This window comes from Schistocerca gregaria, chromosome 10, assembly GCF_023897955.1.
Source record: "Schistocerca gregaria isolate iqSchGreg1 chromosome 10, iqSchGreg1.2, whole genome shotgun sequence".
In the NCBI taxonomy this organism is placed as follows: Eukaryota; Metazoa; Arthropoda; class Insecta; order Orthoptera; family Acrididae; genus Schistocerca; species Schistocerca gregaria.
Genome location: NC_064929.1, coordinates 60545976 through 60566049, shown reverse-complemented (window position 1 = coordinate 60566049; position 20074 = coordinate 60545976).

The window sequence follows — 20074 nt, the reverse complement described above, 5'->3', positions numbered from 1 at the left end:
GGGTACTGTGATATTCAATCCCGATGCAATTTCCTTGTTTCATCAACACTCTGATAGTCCGCAGATTACAGATTGACTCCAGATGTGCATCGGAAACTACTACTGGTCTTCCAGGGAACGATCAAAGCGTAGACTACTTGAACATTACTCCCATGTAGGAAAGTGCGCATGGTGACTGTTGTATTCAATTCCGATAAAATTTCAGTGTTTCATCAACACTCTGACAGTCCACAGATTACAGAATACCTTCAGATTTGCATCAGAAATTACTACTGGTCTTCTAGGGAACGAACAAAGCGTAGACTGTTTGAGACATTACTCCCATGGAGGAAGGTGCGCATTGTGACTGTTGTATTCAATCCCGATGCAATTTCTGTGTTTCATCAACACTCTGATAGTCCACAGATTACAAAATGCCTTCAGATGTGCATAGGAAACTACTACTTTTCTTCCAGGGAACGATAAAGGCGTAGACTGTTTGAGACATTACTCCCATGGAGGAAAGTGCGCATGGTGACTGTTGTATTCAAAGGCGATGCAATTTCTGTGTTTCATCAACACTCTGATAGTCCACAGATTACAGAATGCCTCCAAATGTACATCGGAAACTACTACTGGTATTCCAGGGAACGATCAAAGCGTAGACAGTTTCAGACATTACTCCCCTGGAGGAAAGTGCGCATGGTGACTGTTGTATTCAATCCCGATGAAATTTCTGTGTTTTATCAACACACTGATATTCCACAGATTACAGAATGCCTCCAGATGTGCATCGGAAACTCCTACTGGTCTTCCAGGGAACGATCAAAGCGTATACTGTTTGAGACATTACTCCCATGGAGGAGAGTGCGCATGGTGACTGTTGTATTCAATCCCGATGCAATTTCTTTGTTTGATCTACACTCTGATAGTCCACAGATTACAGAATGCCTCCAGATGTGCATCGGAAACTTCTACTGGTCGTCCAGGGAACGATCAAAGCGTAGACTGTTTCAGACGTTACTCCCATGGAGGAAAGTGCGGATGATGACTGTTGTATTTACTCCCGATGCAATTTCTGTGTTTCATCAACACTTTGAAGGTCCACAGATTACAGAATGCCTCCAGATGTGCATCGGAAACTACTACTGGTCTTCCAGGAAACTATCAAAGCGTAGACTGTTTGAGACATTACTCCCATGGAGGAAAGTGCGCATGGTGACTGTTGTATTCAATCCCGATGCAATTTCTGTGTTTTATCAACACTCTGACAGTCCACAGATTACAGAATGCCTCCAGATGTACATCGGAAACTACCACTGGTCTTCCAGGGAACGATCAATGCGTAGAATGTTTGAGACATAACTTCCATTGAGGAAAGTGCGCGTGGGTACTGTGATATTCAATCCCGATGCAATTTCCTTGTTTCATCAACACTCTGATAGTCCGCAGATTACAGATTGACTCCAGATGTGCATCGGAAACTACTACTGGTCTTCCAGGGAACGATCAAAGCGTAGACTACTTGAACATTACTCCCATGTAGGAAAGTGCGCATGGTGACTGTTGTATTCAATTCCGATAAAATTTCAGTGTTTCATCAACACTCTGACAGTCCACAGATTACAGAATACCTTCAGATTTGCATCAGAAATTACTACTGGTCTTCTAGGGAACGAACAAAGCGTAGACTGTTTGAGACATTACTCCCATGGAGGAAGGTGCGCATTGTGACTGTTGTATTCAATCCCGATGCAATTTCTGTGTTTCATCAACACTCTGATAGTCCACAGATTACAAAATGCCTTCAGATGTGCATAGGAAACTACTACTTTTCTTCCAGGGAACGATAAAGGCGTAGACTGTTTGAGACATTACTCCCATGGAGGAAAGTGCGCATGGTGACTGTTGTATTCAAAGGCGATGCAATTTCTGTGTTTCATCAACACTCTGATAGTCCACAGATTACAGAATGCCTCCAAATGTACATCGGAAACTACTACTGGTATTCCAGGGAACGATCAAAGCGTAGACAGTTTCAGACATTACTCCCCTGGAGGAAAGTGCGCATGGTGACTGTTGTATTCAATCCCGATGAAATTTCTGTGTTTTATCAACACACTGATATTCCACAGATTACAGAATGCCTCCAGATGTGCATCGGAAACTCCTACTGGTCTTCCAGGGAACGATCAAAGCGTATACTGTTTGAGACATTACTCCCATGGAGGAGAGTGCGCATGGTGACTGTTGTATTCAATCCCGATGCAATTTCTTTGTTTGATCTACACTCTGATAGTCCACAGATTACAGAATGCCTCCAGATGTGCATCGGAAACTTCTACTGGTCGTCCAGGGAACGATCAAAGCGTAGACTGTTTCAGACGTTACTCCCATGGAGGAAAGTGCGGATGATGACTGTTGTATTTACTCCCGATGCAATTTCTGTGTTTCATCAACACTTTGAAGGTCCACAGATTACAGAATGCCTCCAGATGTGCATCGGAAACTACTACTGGTCTTCCAGGAAACTATCAAAGCGTAGACTGTTTGAGACATTACTCCCATGGAGGAAAGTGAGGATGGTGACTGTTGTATTCCATCCCGATGCAATTTCTGTGTTTCATCAACACTCTGATAGTCCACAGATTACAGATTGCCTCCAGATGTGGATCGGAATCTACTACTGGTCTTCCTGGGAACGATCAATGCGTAGAATGTTTGAGACATTACTCCCATGGAGGAAAGTGCGCATGGTGACTGTGATATTCAATCCCGATGCAATTTATGTGTTTCATCAACACTCTGATAGTCCACAGATTACAGATTGCCTCCAGATGTGCATCGGAAACTACTACTGGTCTTCCTGGGAACGATCAATGCGTAGACTGTTTGAGACATTACTCCCATGGAGGAAAGTGCGCATGGTGACTGTTGTATTCAATCCCGATGCAATTTCTGTGTTTTATAATCACTCTGTTAGTCCACAGATTACAGAATGCCTCCAAAAGTACATCGGAAACTACTACTGGTATTCCAGGGAACGATCAAAGCGTAGACTGTTTCAGACATTACTCCCCTGGAGGAAAGTGCGCATGGTGACTGTTGTATTCAATCCCGATGAAATTTCTGTGTTTTATCAACACACTGATATTCCACAGATTACAGAATGCCTCCAGATGTGCATCGGAAACTACTACTGGTCTTCCAGGGAACGATAAAAGCGTATACTGTTTGAGACATTACTCCCATGGAGGAGAGTGCGCATGGTGACTGTTGTATTCAATCCCGATGCAATTTCTTTGTTTGATCTACACTCTGATAGTCCACAGATTACAGAATGCCTCCAGATGTGCATCGGAAACTTCTACTGGTCGTCCAGGGAACGATCAAAGCGTAGACTGTTTCAGACGTTACTCCCATGGAGGAAAGTGCGGATGATGACTGTTGTATTTACTCCCGATGCAATTTCTGTGTTTCATCAACACTTTGAAGGTCCACAGATAACAGAATGCCTCCAGATGTGCATCGGAAACTACTACTGGTCTTCCAGGAAACTATCAAAGCGTAGACTGTTTGAGACATTACTCCCATGGAGGAAAGTGCGCATGGTGACTGTTGTATTCAATCCCGATGCAATTTATGTGTTTCATCAACACTCTGATAGTCCACAGATTACAGATTGCCTCCAGATGTGGATCGGAATCTACTACTGGTCTTCCTGGGAACGATCAATGCGTAGAATGTTTGAGACATTACTCCCATGGAGGAAAGTGCGCATGGTGACTGTTGTATTCAATCCCGATGCAATTTCTGTGTTTCATCGACACTCTGATAGTCCACAGATTACAAAATGCCTTCAGAAGTGCATAGGAAACTACTACTTTTCTTCCAGGGAACGGTAAATGTGTAGACTGTTTGAGACATTTCTCCCATAGAGGAAAGTGAACATGGTGACTGTTGTATTCAAAGCCGATGCAATTTCTGTGTTTCATCAACTCTCTGACAGTCCACAGATTACAGAATGCCTCCAGATGTACATCGGAAACTACTACTGGTCTTCCTGGGAACGATCAATGCGTAGACTGGTAGAGATATTACTCCCATGGAGGAACGTGCGCATGGTGACTGTTGTATTCAATCCCGATGCAATTTCTGTGTTTTATCAACACTCTGATAGTCCACAGACTACAGAATGCCTCCAGATGTACATCGGAAACTACCACTGGTCTTCCAGGGAACGATCAATGCGTAGAATGTTTGAGACATTACTTCCATTGAGGAAAGTGCGCATGGGTACTGTGATATTCAATCCCGATGCAATTTCCTTGTTTCATCAACACTCTGATAGTCCGCAGATTACAGATTGACTCCAGATGTGCATCGGAAACTACTACTGGTCTTCCAGGGAACGATCAAAGCGTAGACTGTTTGAACATTACTCCCATGTAGGAAAGTGCGCATGGTGACTGTTGTATTCAATTCCGATAAAATTTCAGTGTTTCATCAACACTCTGAGAGTACACAGATTACAGAATACCTTCAGATTTGCATCAGAAATTACTACTGGTCTTCTAGGGAACGAACAAAGCGTAGACTGTTTGAGACATTACTCCCATTGAGGAAAGTGCGCATGTTGACTGTTGTATTCAATCCCGATGCAATTTCTGTGTTTCATCAACACCCTGATAGTCCACAGATTACAGAATGCCTCCAGATGTGCATCGGAAACTACTACTCGTCTTCCAGGGAACGATCAAAGCGTAGACTGTTTCAGACATTACTCCCATGGAGGAAAGTGCGCATGGTGACTGTTGTATTCAATCCCGATGCAATTTCTGTGTTTCATCAACACTCTGATAGTCCACAGATTACAGATTGCCTCCAGATGTGCATCGGAAACTACTACCGGCCTTCCAGGGAACGATAAAAACGTATACTGTTTGAGACATTACTCCCATGGAGGAAAGTGCGAATATTGACTCTTGTATTCAATCCCGATGCAATTTCCGTGTTTCATCAACAGTCTGATAGTCCACAGAATACAGAATGATTCCAGATGTGCATCGGAAACTACTACAGTTTTCCAGGGAACTGTCATAGCGTAGACTGTTTGAGACATTACTCCCATGCAGGAAAGTGCGCATGGTGACTGTTGTATCCAATCCCGATGCAATTTCTGTGTTTTGTCAACAGTCTGATATTCCACAGATTACAGAATGCCTCCAGATGTGAATCGGAAACTACTACTGGTCTTCCAGGGAACGATCAAAGCGTACACTGTTTGAGACATTACTCCTATGGAGGAAAGTGCGCATGGTGACTGTTGTATTCAATCCCGATGCAATTTCTTTGTTTCATCGACACTCCGATAGTCCACAGATTACAGGATGCCTCCAGATGTGCATCGGAAACTTTTACTGGTCTTCCAGGGAACGATGAAAGCGTAGACTGTTTCAGACGTTACTCCCATGGAGAAAAGTGCGGATCGTGACTGTTGTATTTACTCCCGATGCTATTTCTGTGTTTCATCAACACTTTGAAGGTCCACAGGTTACAGAATGCCTCTAGATGTCCATCGGAAACTACTACTTGTCTTCCAGGGTACGATCAAAGCGTAGACTGTTTCAGACGTTACTCCCATGGAGGAAAGTGCGGATGGTGGCTGTTGTATTCACTCCCGATGAAATTTCTGTGTTTCATCAACACTTTGAAGGTCCACTGAGTACACAATGCCTCCAGGTGTGCATCGGAAACTACTACTGGTCTTCCAGGGTTCGATCAAAGCGTAGACTGTTTCAGACATTACTCCCATGGAGGAAAGTGCGCATGGTGACTGTTGTATCCAATACCGATGCAATTTCTGTGTTTTGTCAACAGTCTGATATTCCACAGATTACAGAATGCCTCCAGATGTGAATCGGAAACTACTACTGGTCTTCCAGGGAACGATCAAAGCGTACACTGTTTGAGACATTACTCCTATAGAGGAAAGTGCGCATGGTGACTGTTGCATTCAATCGCGATGCAATTTCTGTAATTCATCAACACTCTGATAGTCCACAGATTACAGATTGCCTCCAGATGTGGATCGGAATCTACTACTGGTCTTCCTGGGAACGATCAATGCGTAGAATGTTTGAGACATTACTCCCATGGAGGAAAGTGCGCATGGTGACTGTGATATTCAATCCCAATGCAATTTCTGTGTTTCATCAACACTCTGATAGTCCACAGATTATAGAATGCCTCCAGATGTACATCGGAAACTACCACTGGTCTTCCAGGGAACGATCAAAGCGTAGACTGTTTGACACATTACTCCCATGAAGGAAAGTGCGCATGGTGACTGTTGTATTCAATTCCGTTAAAATTTCAGTGTTTCATCAACACTCTGATAGTCCACAGATTACAGAATGCCTTCAGATGTGCAACAGAAACTACTACTGGTCTTCTAGGGAACGATCAAAGCGTATACTGTTTGAGACATTACTCCCATGGAGGAAAGTGCGCATGGCGACTGTTGTATTCAAAGGCGATGCAATTTCTGTGTTTCATCAACACCCTGATAGTCCACAGATTACAGAATGCCTCAAGATGTACATCGGAAACTACTACTGGTATTCCAGGGTACGATCAAGGCGTACACTGTTTCAGACATTACTCCCATGGAGGAAAGTGTCGCATGGTGACTGTTGTATTCAATCCCGACGAAATTTCTGTGTTTCATCAACACTATGATAGTCCACAGATTACCGAATGCCTCCAGATGTGCATCGGAAACTACTACTGGTCTTTCAGGGAACGATCAAAACGTATACTGTTTGAGACATTACTCCCATGGAGGAAAGTGCGAATATTGACTGTTGTATTCAATCCCGATGCAATTTCTGTGTTTCATCACCAGTCTGATAGTCCACAAAATACAGAATGTCTCCAGATGTGCTTCGGAAACTACTACTGGCCTTCCAGGGAACGATCATAGCGTAGACTGTTTGAGACATTACTCCCATGGAGGAAAGTGCGCATGGTGACTGTTGTATTCAAAGCCGATGGAATTTATGTGTTTCATCAACACTCTGATAGTCCACAGATTACAGAATGCCACCAGATGTGCATCGGAAACTACTACTCGTCTTCCAGGGAACGATCAAAGCGTAGACTGTTTCAGACATTACTCCCATGGAGGAAAGTGCGCATGGTGACTGTTGTATTCAAAGTCGATGCAATTTCTGTGTTTCATCAACACCCTGATAGTCCACAGATTACAGAATGCCTCCAGATGTACATCAGAAACTACTACTGGTATTCCATAGAACAATCAAAGCGTAGACTGTTTCAGACATTACTCCCATGGAGGAAAGTGCGCATGGTGACAGTTGTATTCAATCCCGATGCAATTTCTGTGTTTCATCAACACTCTGATAGTCCACAGATTACAGAATGCCACCAGATGTGCATCGGAAACTACTACTGGCCTTCCAGTGAACATCAAAGCGTAGACTGTTTCAGACATTACTCCCATGGAGGAAAGTGAGGATGGTGACTGTTGTATTCAATCCCGATTAAATTTCTGTGTTTTATCAACACACTGATATTCCACAGATTACAAAATGCCTCCAGATGTGCATCGGAAACTACTACTGGTCTTCCAGGGAACGATCAAAGCGTAGACTGTTTGAGACATTACTCCCATGGAGGAAAGTGCGCATGGTGACTGTTGTATTCAATCCCGATGCAATTTCTTTGTTTCATCAACACTCTGATAGTCCACAGATTACAGAATGCCTCCAGATGTGTATCGGAAACTTCTACTGGTCGTCCAGGGAACGATAAAAGCGTAGACTGTTTCAGACGTTACTCCCATGGAGGAAAGTGTGGATGGTGACTGTTGTATTTACTCCCGATGCAATTTCTGTGTTTCATCAACACTTTGAAGGTTCACAGAGTACAGAATGCTTCCAGATGTGCATCGGAAACTACTACTGGACCTCCAGGGAACGATCAAAGCGTAGACTGTTTCAGACGTTACTCCCATGGAGGGAAGTGAGGATGGTGACTGTTGTATTCAATCCCTATGCAATTTCTGTGTTTCATCAACACTCTGATAGTCCACAGATTACAGATTGCCTCCAGATGTGCATCGGAAACTACTACTGGTCTTCCTGGGAAAGTGAATGCGTAGACTGTTTAAGACATTATTCCCATGGAGGAAAGTGCGCATGGTGACTGTGATATTCAATCCCGATGCAATTTCTGTGTTTCATCAACACTCTGATAGTCCACAGATTACAGATTGCCTCCAGATGTGGATCGGAATCTACTACTGGTCTTCCAGGGAACGATCAAATCGTAGACTGTTTGAGACATTACTCTCATGGAGGAAAGTGCGCATGGTGACTGTTGTATTCAATCCGGATGCAATTTCTTTGTTTCATCGACACTCTGATAGTCCACAGATTACAGAATGCCTCCAGATGTGCATCGGAAACTTTTACTGGTCTTCCAGGGAACGATCAAAGCGTAGACTGTTTCCGACATTACTCCCATGGAGGAAAGGGCGGATGGTGACTGTTGTATTCACTCCCGATGCAATTTCTCTGTCTCATCAACACTTTGAAGGTCCACTGAGTACACAATGAATCCAGACGTGCATCGGAAACTACTACTGGTCTTCCAGGGAACGATCAAAGCGTAGACTGTTTCAGACGTTACTCCCATGGAGGAAAGGGCGGATGGTGACTGTTGTATTCACTCCCGATGCAATTTCTCTGTTTCATCAACACTTTGAAGGTCCACTGAGTACACAATGAATCCAGACGTGCATCGGAAACTACTACTGGTCTTCCAGGGAACGAACAAAACGTAGACTGTTTCAGACATTACTCCCATGGAGGAAAGTGAGGATGGTGACTGTTGTATTCAATCCCGATGCAATTTCGGTGTTTCATCAACACTCTGATAGTCCACAGATTACAGATTACCTCCATATGTGGATCGGAAACTACTACTGGTCGTCCAGGGAACGATAAAAGCGTAGACTGTTTCAGACGTTACTCCCATGTAGGAAAGTGCGGATGGTGACTGTTGTATTTACTCCCGATGCAATTTCTGTGTTTCATCAACACTTTGAAGGTTCACAGAGTACAGAATGCTTCCAGATGTGCATCGGAAACTACTACTGGTCCTCCAGGGAACGATCAAAGCGTAGACTGTTTCAGACGTTACTCCCATGGAGGGAAGTGTGGATGGTGACTGTTGTATTCAATCCCTATGCAATTTCTGTGTTTCATCAACACTCTGATAGTCCACAGATTACAGATTGCCTCCAGATGTGGATCGGAATCTACTACTGGTCTTCCTGGGAACGATCAATGCGTAGAATGTTTGAGACATTACTCCCATGGAGGAAAGTGCGCATGGTGACTGTTGTATTCAATCACGATGCAATTTCTGTGTTTCATCAACAATCTGATAGTCCACAGATTACAAAATGCCTTCAGATGTGCATCGGAAACTACTACCTTTCTTCCAGGGAACGATAAAGCGTAGACTGTTTGACACATTACTGCCATGGAGGAAAGTGCGCATGGTGACTGTTGTATTCAATCCCGATGCAATTTCTTTGTTTCATCGACACTCTGAAAGTCCACAGATTACAGAATGCCACCAGATGTGCATCGGAAACTACTACTGGTATTCCAGGGAACGATCAAAGCGTAGACTGTTTCAGACATTACTCCCATGGAGGACAGTGCTCATGGTGGCTATTGTACTCAATCCCGATGCAAATTTAGTGCTTCATCAACACTCTGATAGTCCACAGATTACAGATTGCCTCCAGATGTGGATCGGAATCTACTACTGGTCTTCCTGGGAACGATCAATGCGTAGAATGTTTAAGACATTACCCCCATGGAGGAAAGTGCGCATGGTGACTGTGATATTCAATCCCGATGCAATTTCTGTGTTTCATCAACACTCTGATAGTCCACAGATTACAGAATAATACCAGATGTGCATCGGAAACTACTACTGGCCTTCCAGGGAACGATCAAAGCGTACACTGTTTCAGACATTACTCCCATGGAGGAAAGTGCGCATGGTGACTGCTGTATTCAATCCCGATGCAATTTCTGTGTTTCATCAACACTCTGATAGTCCACAGATTACAGAATGCCTCCAGATGTGCATCGGAAACTACTACTGGTCTTCTAGGGAACGATCAAAGCGTATACTGTTTGATTCATTACTCCCATGGAGGAAAGTGCGAATATTAACTGTTGTATTCAATCCCGATGCAATTTCTGTGTTTCATCAACAGTCTGATAGTCCACAGATTACAGAATGCCTCCAGATGTGCATCGGAAACTACTACTGGTCTTCCAGGGAACGATCATAGCGTAGACTGTTTGAGACATTACTCCCATGGAGGAAAGTGCGCATGGTGACTGTTGTATTCAATCCCGATGCAATTTCTGTGTTTCATCAACACTCTGATAGTCCACAGATTACAGAATGCCTCCATATGTGCATCGGAAACTACTACTGGTCTTCCTGGGAACGATCAAAGCGTAGACTGTTTGAGACATTACTCAGATGGAATAAAGTGTGCATGGTGACTGTTGTATTCAAAGCCGATGTAATTTCTGTGTTTCATCAACACTCTGATAGTCCACAGATTACAGAATGCCACCAGATGTGCATCGGAAACTACTAATCGTTTTCCAGGGAACGATCAAAGCGTAGACTGTTTCAGACATTACTCCCATGGAGGAAAGTGCGCATGGTGATTTTGTATTCAATCCCGATGCAATTTCTGTGTTTCATCAACTCTCTGGTAGTCCACAGATTACAGATTGCCTCCAGATGTGCATCGGAATCTACTACTGGTCTTCCAGGGAACGATCAAAGCGTAGAATGTTTTAGACGTTACTCCCATGGAGGAAAGTGCGGATGGTGACTGTTGTATTCACTCCCGATGCAATTTTTGTGTTTCATCAACACTCTGATAGTCCACAGATTACAGATTGCCTCCAGATGTGGATCGGAATCTACTACTGGTCTTCCTGGGAACGATCAATGCGTAGAATGTTTGAGACATTACTCCCATGGAGGAAAGTGCGCATGGTGACTGTGATATTCAATCCCGATGCAATTTCTGTGTTTCATCAACACTCTGATAGTCCACAGATTACAGAATGCCTCCAGATGTACATCGGAAACTACCACTGGTCTTCCAGGGAACGATCAATGCGTAGAATGTTTGAGACATTACTTCCATTGAGGTAAGTGCGCATGGTGACTGTGATATTCAATCTCGATGCAATTTCTGTGTGTCATCAACACTCTGATAGTCCGCAGATTACAGATTGCCTGCAGATGTGCATCGGAAACTACTACTGGTCTTCCAAGGAACGATCAAGCCGTAGAATGTTTGAGACATTACTCCCATGGAGGAAAGTGCGCATGGTGACTGTTGTATTCAAAGGCGATGCAATTTCTGTGTTTCATCAAAACTCTGGTAGTCCACAGATTACAGAATGCCACCAGATGTGCATCGGAAACAACTACTGGCCTTCCAGGGAACGATCAAGGCGTACACTGTTTCAACATTACTCCCATGGAGGAAAGTGCACATGGTGACTGCTGCATTCAATTCCGATGCAATTTCTGTGTTTCATCAACACTCTGATAGTCCACAGATTACAGAATGCCTCCAGATGTGCATCGGAAACTACTACTGGTCTTCTAGGGAACGATCAAAGCGTATACTGTTTGAGACATTACTCCCATGGAGGAAAGTGCGAATATTGACTGTTGTATTCAATTCCGATGCAATTACTGTGTTTCATCAACAGTCTGATAGTCCACAGATTACAGAATGCCTCCAGATGTGCATCGGATACTACTACTGGTCTTCCAGGGAACGATCATAGCGTAGACTGTTTGAGACATTACTCCCATGGAGGAAAGTGCGCATGGTGACTGTTGTATTAAATCCCGATGCAATTTCTGTGTTTCATCAACACTCTGATAGTCCTCAGATTACAGAATGCCTTCAGATGTGCATCAGAAACTACTACTATTCTTCAAGGGAACGATCAAGGCGTAGACTGTTTGAGACATTACTCCCGTGGAGGAAACTGCGCATGGTGACTGTTGTATTCAAAGCCGATGCAATTTCTGTGTTTCATCAACACCCTGATAGTCCACAGATTACAGAATGCCTCCAGATGTACATCGGAAACTACTACTGGTATTCCAGGGAACGATTAAAGCGTAGACTGTTTCAGACATTACTCCCCTGGAGGAAAGTGCGCATGGTGACTGTTGTATTCAAACCCGATGAAATTTCTGTATTTTATCAACACACTGATATTCCACAGATTACAGAATGCCTCCAGATATGCATCGGGAACTACTACTGGTCTTCCAGGGAACGATCAAAGCGTAGACTGTTTGAGACATTACTCCCATGGAGGAAAGTGCGCAAGGTGACTGTTGTATTCAATCCCGAAGCAATTTCTTTGTTTCATCAACACTCTGATAGTCCACAGATTACAGAATGCCTCCAGATGTGCATCGGAAACTTCTACTGGTCGTCCAGGGAACGATGAAAGCGTAGACTGTTTCTGACGTTACCCCCATGGAGGAAAGTGCGGATGGTGACTGTTGTATTTACTCCCGATGCAATATCTGTGTTTCATCAACACTTTGAAGGTCCATAGATTCCAGAGTGCCTCCAGATGTCCATCGGAAACTACTACTGGTCTTCCAGGGAAAAATCAAAGCGTATACTGTTTGACACATTTCTCCCATGTAGGAAAGTGCGCATGGTGACTGTTGTATTCAATCCCGATGCAATTTCAGTGTTTCATCAACACTCTGATAGTCCACAAATTACAGAATGCCTTCAGATGTGCATCAGAAACTACTACTTTTCTTCCAGGGAACGATCAAGCCGTAGACTGTTTGAGACTTTACTCCCATGGAGGGAAGTGCGCATGGTGACTGTTGTATTCAAAGGCGATGCAATTTCTGTGTTTCATCAACACTCTGATAGTCCACAGATTACAGAATAACACCAGATGTGCATCGGAAACTACTACTGGCTTTCCAGGGAACGATCAATGCGTAGACTGTTTCAGACATTACTCCCATGAAGGAAAGTGCGCATGGTGACTGCTCTATTCAATCCCGATGCAATTTCTGTGTTTCATCAATACTCTGATAGTCCACAGATTACAGAATGCCTCCAGATGTGCATCGGAAACTACTACTGGTATTCCAGGGAACGATCAAAGCGTAGACTGTTTCAGACATTACTCCCATGGAGGAAAGTGCGCATGGTGACTGTTGTATTCAATCCCGATGCAATTTCTGTGTTTCATCCACAATCTGATAGTCCACAGATTACAAAATGCCTTCAGATGTGCATCGGAAACTACTACCTTTCTTCCAGGGAACGATAAAGTCGTAGACTGTTTGAGACATTACTCCCAGGGAGGAAAGTGCGCATGGTGACTGTTGTATTCAAAGCCGATGCAATTTCTGTGTTTCATCAACACTCTGATAGTCCACAGATTACAGAATGCCACCAGATGTGCATCGGAAACTACTACTGGTATTCCAGGGAACGATCAAAGCGTAGACTGTTTCAGACTTTATTCCCATGGAGGAAAGTGCGCATGGTGACTGTTGTATTCTATCCCGATGCAATTTCTGTATTTCATCAACTCTCTGGTAGTCCACAGATTACAGAATGCCACCAGATGTGAATCTGAAACTACTACTATTCTTCCAGGGAACGATCAAAACGTATACTGTTTGAGACATTACTCCCATGCAGGAAAGTGCTAATATTGACTGTTGTATTCAATCCCGGTGCAACTTCGGTGTTTCTTCAACAGTCTGATAGTCCACAGATTACAGAATGCATCCAGATGTGCATCGGAAACTACTACTGGTCTTCCAGGGAACGATCATAGCGTAGACTGTTTGAGACATTACTCCCATGGAGGGAAGTGAGGATGGTGACTGTTGTATTCAATCCCTATGCAATTTCTCTGTTTCATCAACACTCTGATAGTCCACAGATTACAGATTGCCTCCAGGTGTGCATCGGAAACTACTACTGGTCTTCTTGGGAACGATGAATGCGTAGACTGTTTAAGACATTAGTCCCATGGAGGAAAGTGCGCATGGTGACAGTTGTATTCAATCCCGATGCAATTTCTGTGTTTCATCAACACTTTGAAGGTCCACAGGTTACAGAATGCCTCCAGATGTGCATCGGAAACTACTACTGGTCTTCCAGGGAACGATCAAAGCGTAGACTGTTAGAGACATTACTCTCATGGAGGAAAGTGTGTATCATGCCTGTTGTATTCGATCCCGATGCAATTTCTGTGTTTTATCAACACTCTGATAGTCCACAGTTTACAGAATACCTCCAGATGTGCATCAGAAACTAGCACTGGTCTTCCAGGGAACGATCAAAGCGTAGACTGTTTGACACATTACTCCCATGGAGGAAAGTGCGCATGGTGACTGTTGTATTCACTCCCGATGCAATTTCTGTGTTTCATTAACTCTCTGGTAGTCCACAGATTACAGATTGCTTCCAGATGTGCATCGGAAACTACTACTGGTCTTCCAGGAAACTATCAAAGCGTAGACTGTTTGAGACATTACTCCCATGGAGGAAAGTGCGCATGGTGACTGTTGTATTCAATCACGATGCAATTTCTGTGTTTCATCAACAATCTGATAGTCCACAGATTACAAAATGCCTTCAGATGTGCATCGGAAACTACTACCTTTCTTCCAGGGAACGATAAAGCGTAGACTGTTTGACACATTACTCCCATGGAGGAAAGTGCGCATGGTGACTGTTGTATTCAATCCCGATGCAATTTCTTTGTTTCATCGACACTCTGAAAGTCCACAGATTACAGAATGCCACCAGATGTGCATCGGAAACTACTACTGGTATTCCAGGGAACGATCAAAGCGTAGACTGTTTCAGACATTACTCCCATGGAGGACAGTGCTCATGGTGGCTATTGTACTCAATCCCGATGCAAATTTAGTGCTTCATCAACACTCTGATAGTCCACAGATTACAGATTGCCTCCAGATGTGGATCGGAATCTACTACTGGTCTTCCTGGGAACGATCAATGCGTAGAATGTTTAAGACATTACCCCCATGGAGGAAAGTGCGCATGGTGACTGTGATATTCAATCCCGATGCAATTTCTGTGTTTCATCAACACTCTGATAGTCCACAGATTACAGAATAATACCAGATGTGCATCGGAAACTACTACTGGCCTTCCAGGGAACGATCAAAGCGTACACTGTTTCAGACATTACTCCCATGGAGGAAAGTGCGCATGGTGACTGCTGTATTCAATCCCGATGCAATTTCTGTGTTTCATCAACACTCTGATAGTCCACAGATTACAGAATGCCTCCAGATGTGCATCGGAAACTACTACTGGTCTTCTAGGGAACGATCAAAGCGTATACTGTTTGATTCATTACTCCCATGGAGGAAAGTGCGAATATTAACTGTTGTATTCAATCCCGATGCAATTTCTGTGTTTCATCAACAGTCTGATAGTCCACAGATTACAGAATGCCTCCAGATGTGCATCGGAAACTACTACTGGTCTTCCAGGGAACGATCATAGCGTAGACTGTTTGAGACATTACTCCCATGGAGGAAAGTGCGCATGGTGACTGTTGTATTCAATCCCGATGCAATTTCTGTGTTTCATCAACACTCTGATAGTCCACAGATTACAGAATGCCTCCATATGTGCATCGGAAACTACTACTGGTCTTCCTGGGAACGATCAAAGCGTAGACTGTTTGAGACATTACTCAGATGGAATAAAGTGTGCATGGTGACTGTTGTATTTATCCCGACGCAATTTCTGTGTTTCATCAACACTTTGAAGTTCCACAGATTACAGAATGCCTCCAGATGTGCATCGGAAACTACTACTGGTCTTCCTGGGAACGATCAATGCGTACACTGTTTGAGACATTACTCCCATGGAGGAAAGTGCGGATGTTGACTGTTGTATTCACTCCCGATGCAATTTCTGTGTTTCATCAACACTTTGAAGTTCCACAGAGTACAGAATGCCTCCAGATATGCATCGGAAACTACTACTGGTCTTCCAGGGAACGATCAAAGCGTAGACTGTTTGAGACATTACTCCCATGGAGGAAAGTGCGCATGGTAAATGTTGTATTCAATCCCGATGCAATTTCTGTGTTTCATCAACACTTTGATAGTCTACAGATTAGAGAATTCCTCCAGATGTGCATCGGAAACTACTACTGGTCTTCCAGGGAACGATCAAAGCGTAGACTGTTTGAGACACTACTCCCATGCAGGAAAGTGCGCATGGTGACTGTTGTATCCAATACCGATGCAATTTCTGTGTTTTGTCAACAGTCTGATATTCCACAGATTACAGAATGCCTCCAGATGTGAATCGGAAACTACTACTGGTCTTCCAGGGAACGATCAAAGCGTACACTGTTTGAGACATTACTCCTATAGAGGAAAGTGCGCATGGTGACTGTTGCATTCAATCGCGATGCAATTTCTGTAATTCATCAACACTCTGATAGTCCACAGATTACAGATTGCCTCCAGATGTGGATCGGAATCTACTACTGGTCTTCCTGGGAACGATCAATGCGTAGAATGTTTGAGACATTACTCCCATGGAGGAAAGTGCGCATGGTGACTGTGATATTCAATCCCAATGCAATTTCTGTGTTTCATCAACACTCTGATAGTCCACAAATTACAGAATGCCTTCAGATGTGCATCAGAAACTACTACTTTTCTTCCAGGGAACGATCAAGCCGTAGACTGTTTGAGACTTTACTCCCATGGAGGGAAGTGCGCATGGTGACTGTTGTATTCAAAGGCGATGCAATTTCTGTGTTTCATCAACACTCTGATAGTCCACAGATTACAGAATAACACCAGATGTGCATCGGAAACTACTACTGGCTTTCCAGGGAACGATCAATGCGTAGACTGTTTCAGACATTACTCCCATGAAGGAAAGTGCGCATGGTGACTGCTCTATTCAATCCCGATGCAATTTCTGTGTTTCATCAATACTCTGATAGTCCACAGATTACAGAATGCCTCCAGATGTGCATCGGAAACTACTACTGGTATTCCAGGGAACGATCAAAGCGTAGACTGTTTCAGACATTACTCCCATGGAGGAAAGTGCGCATGGTGACTGTTGTATTCAATCCCGATGCAATTTCTGTGTTTCATCCACAATCTGATAGTCCACAGATTACAAAATGCCTTCAGATGTGCATCGGAAACTACTACCTTTCTTCCAGGGAACGATAAAGTCGTAGACTGTTTGAGACATTACTCCCAGGGAGGAAAGTGCGCATGGTGACTGTTGTATTCAAAGCCGATGCAATTTCTGTGTTTCATCAACACTCTGATAGTCCACAGATTACAGAATGCCACCAGATGTGCATCGGAAACTACTACTGGTATTCCAGGGAACGATCAAAGCGTAGACTGTTTCAGACTTTATTCCCATGGAGGAAAGTGCGCATGGTGACTGTTGTATTCTATCCCGATGCAATTTCTGTATTTCATCAACTCTCTGGTAGTCCACAGATTACAGAATGCCACCAGATGTGAATCTGAAACTACTACTATTCTTCCAGGGAACGATCAAAACGTATACTGTTTGAGACATTACTCCCATGCAGGAAAGTGCGAATATTGACTGTTGTATTCAATCCCGGTGCAACTTCGGTGTTTCTTCAACAGTCTGATAGTCCACAGATTACAGAATGCATCCAGATGTGCATCGGAAACTACTACTGGTCTTCCAGGGAACGATCATAGCGTAGACTGTTTGAGACATTACTCCCATGGAGGAAAGTGCGCATGGTGACAGTTGTATTCAATCCCGATGCAATTTCTGTGTTTCATCAACACTTTGAAGGTCCACAGGTTACAGAATGCCTCCAGATGTGCATCGGAAACTACTACTGGTCTTCCAGGGAACGATCAAAGCGTAGACTGTTAGAGACATTACTCTCATGGAGGAAAGTGTGTATCATGCCTGTTGTATTCGATCCCGATGCAATTTCTGTGTTTTATCAACACTCTGATAGTCCACAGTTTACAGAATACCTCCAGATGTGCATCAGAAACTAGCACTGGTCTTCCAGGGAACGATCAAAGCGTAGACTGTTTGACACATTACTCCCATGGAGGAAAGTGGCATGGTGACTGTTGTATTCACTCCCGATGCAATTTCTGTGTTTCATTAACTCTCTGGTAGTCCACAGATTACAGATTGCTTCCAGATGTGCATCGGAAACTACTACTGGTCTTCCAGGAAACTATCAAAGCGTAGACTGTTTGAGACATTACTCCCATGGAGGAAAGTGCGCATGGTGACTGTTGTATTCAATCACGATGCAATTTCTGTGTTTCATCAACAATCTGATAGTCCACAGATTACAAAATGCCTTCAGATGTGCATCGGAAACTACTACCTTTCTTCCAGGGAACGATAAAGCGTAGACTGTTTGACACATTACTCCCATGGAGGAAAGTGCGCATGGTGACTGTTGTATTCAATCCCGATGCAATTTCTTTGTTTCATCGACACTCTGAAAGTCCACAGATTACAGAATGCCACCAGATGTGCATCGGAAACTACTACTGGTATTCCAGGGAACGATCAAAGCGTAGACTGTTTCAGACATTACTCCCATGGAGGACAGTGCTCATGGTGGCTATTGTACTCAATCCCGATGCAAATTTAGTGCTTCATCAACACTCTGATAGTCCACAGATTACAGATTGCCTCCAGATGTGGATCGGAATCTACTACTGGTCTTCCTGGGAACGATCAATGCGTAGAATGTTTAAGACATTACCCCCATGGAGGAAAGTGCGCATGGTGACTGTGATATTCAATCCCGATGCAATTTCTGTGTTTCATCAACACTCTGATAGTCCACAGATTACAGAATAATACCAGATGTGCATCGGAAACTACTACTGGCCTTCCAGGGAACGATCAAAGCGTACACTGTTTCAGACATTACTCCCATGGAGGAAAGTGCGCATGGTGACTGCTGTATTCAATCCCGATGCAATTTCTGTGTTTCATCAACACTCTGATAGTCCACAGATTACAGAATGCCTCCAGATGTGCATCGGAAACTACTACTGGTCTTCTAGGGAACGATCAAAGCGTATACTGTTTGAGACATTACTCCCATGGAGGAAAGTGCGAATATTAACTGTTGTATTCAATCCCGATGCAATTTCTGTGTTTCATCAACAGTCTGATAGTCCACAGATTACAGAATGCCTCCAGATGTGCATCGGAAACTACTACTGGTCTTCCAGGGAACGATCATAGCGTAGACTGTTTGAGACATTACTCCCATGGAGGAAAGTGCGCATGGTGACTGTTGTATTCAATCCCGATGCAATTTCTGTGTTTCATCAACACTCTGATAGTCCACAGATTACAGAATGCCTCCATATGTGCATCGGAAACTACTACTGGTCTTCCTGGGAACGATCAAAGCGTAGACTGTTTGAGACATTACTCAGATGGAATAAAGTGTGCATGGTGACTGTTGTATTTATCCCGACGCAATTTCTGTGTTTCATCAACACTTTGAAGTTCCACAGATTACAGAATGCCTCCAGATGTGCATCGGAAACTACTACTGGTCTTCCTGGGAACGATCAATGCGTACACTGTTTGAGACATTACTCCCATGGAGGAAAGTGCGGATGTTGACTGTTGTATTCACTCCCGATGCAATTTCTGTGTTTCATCAACACTTTGAAGTTCCACAGAGTACAGAATGCCTCCAGATATGCATCGGAAACTACTACTGGTCTTCCAGGGAACGATCAAAGCGTAGACTGTTTGAGACATTACTCCCATGGAGGAAAGTGCGCATGGTAAATGTTGTATTCAATCCCGATGCAATTTCTGTGTTTCATCAACACTTTGATAGTCTACAGATTAGAGAATTCCTCC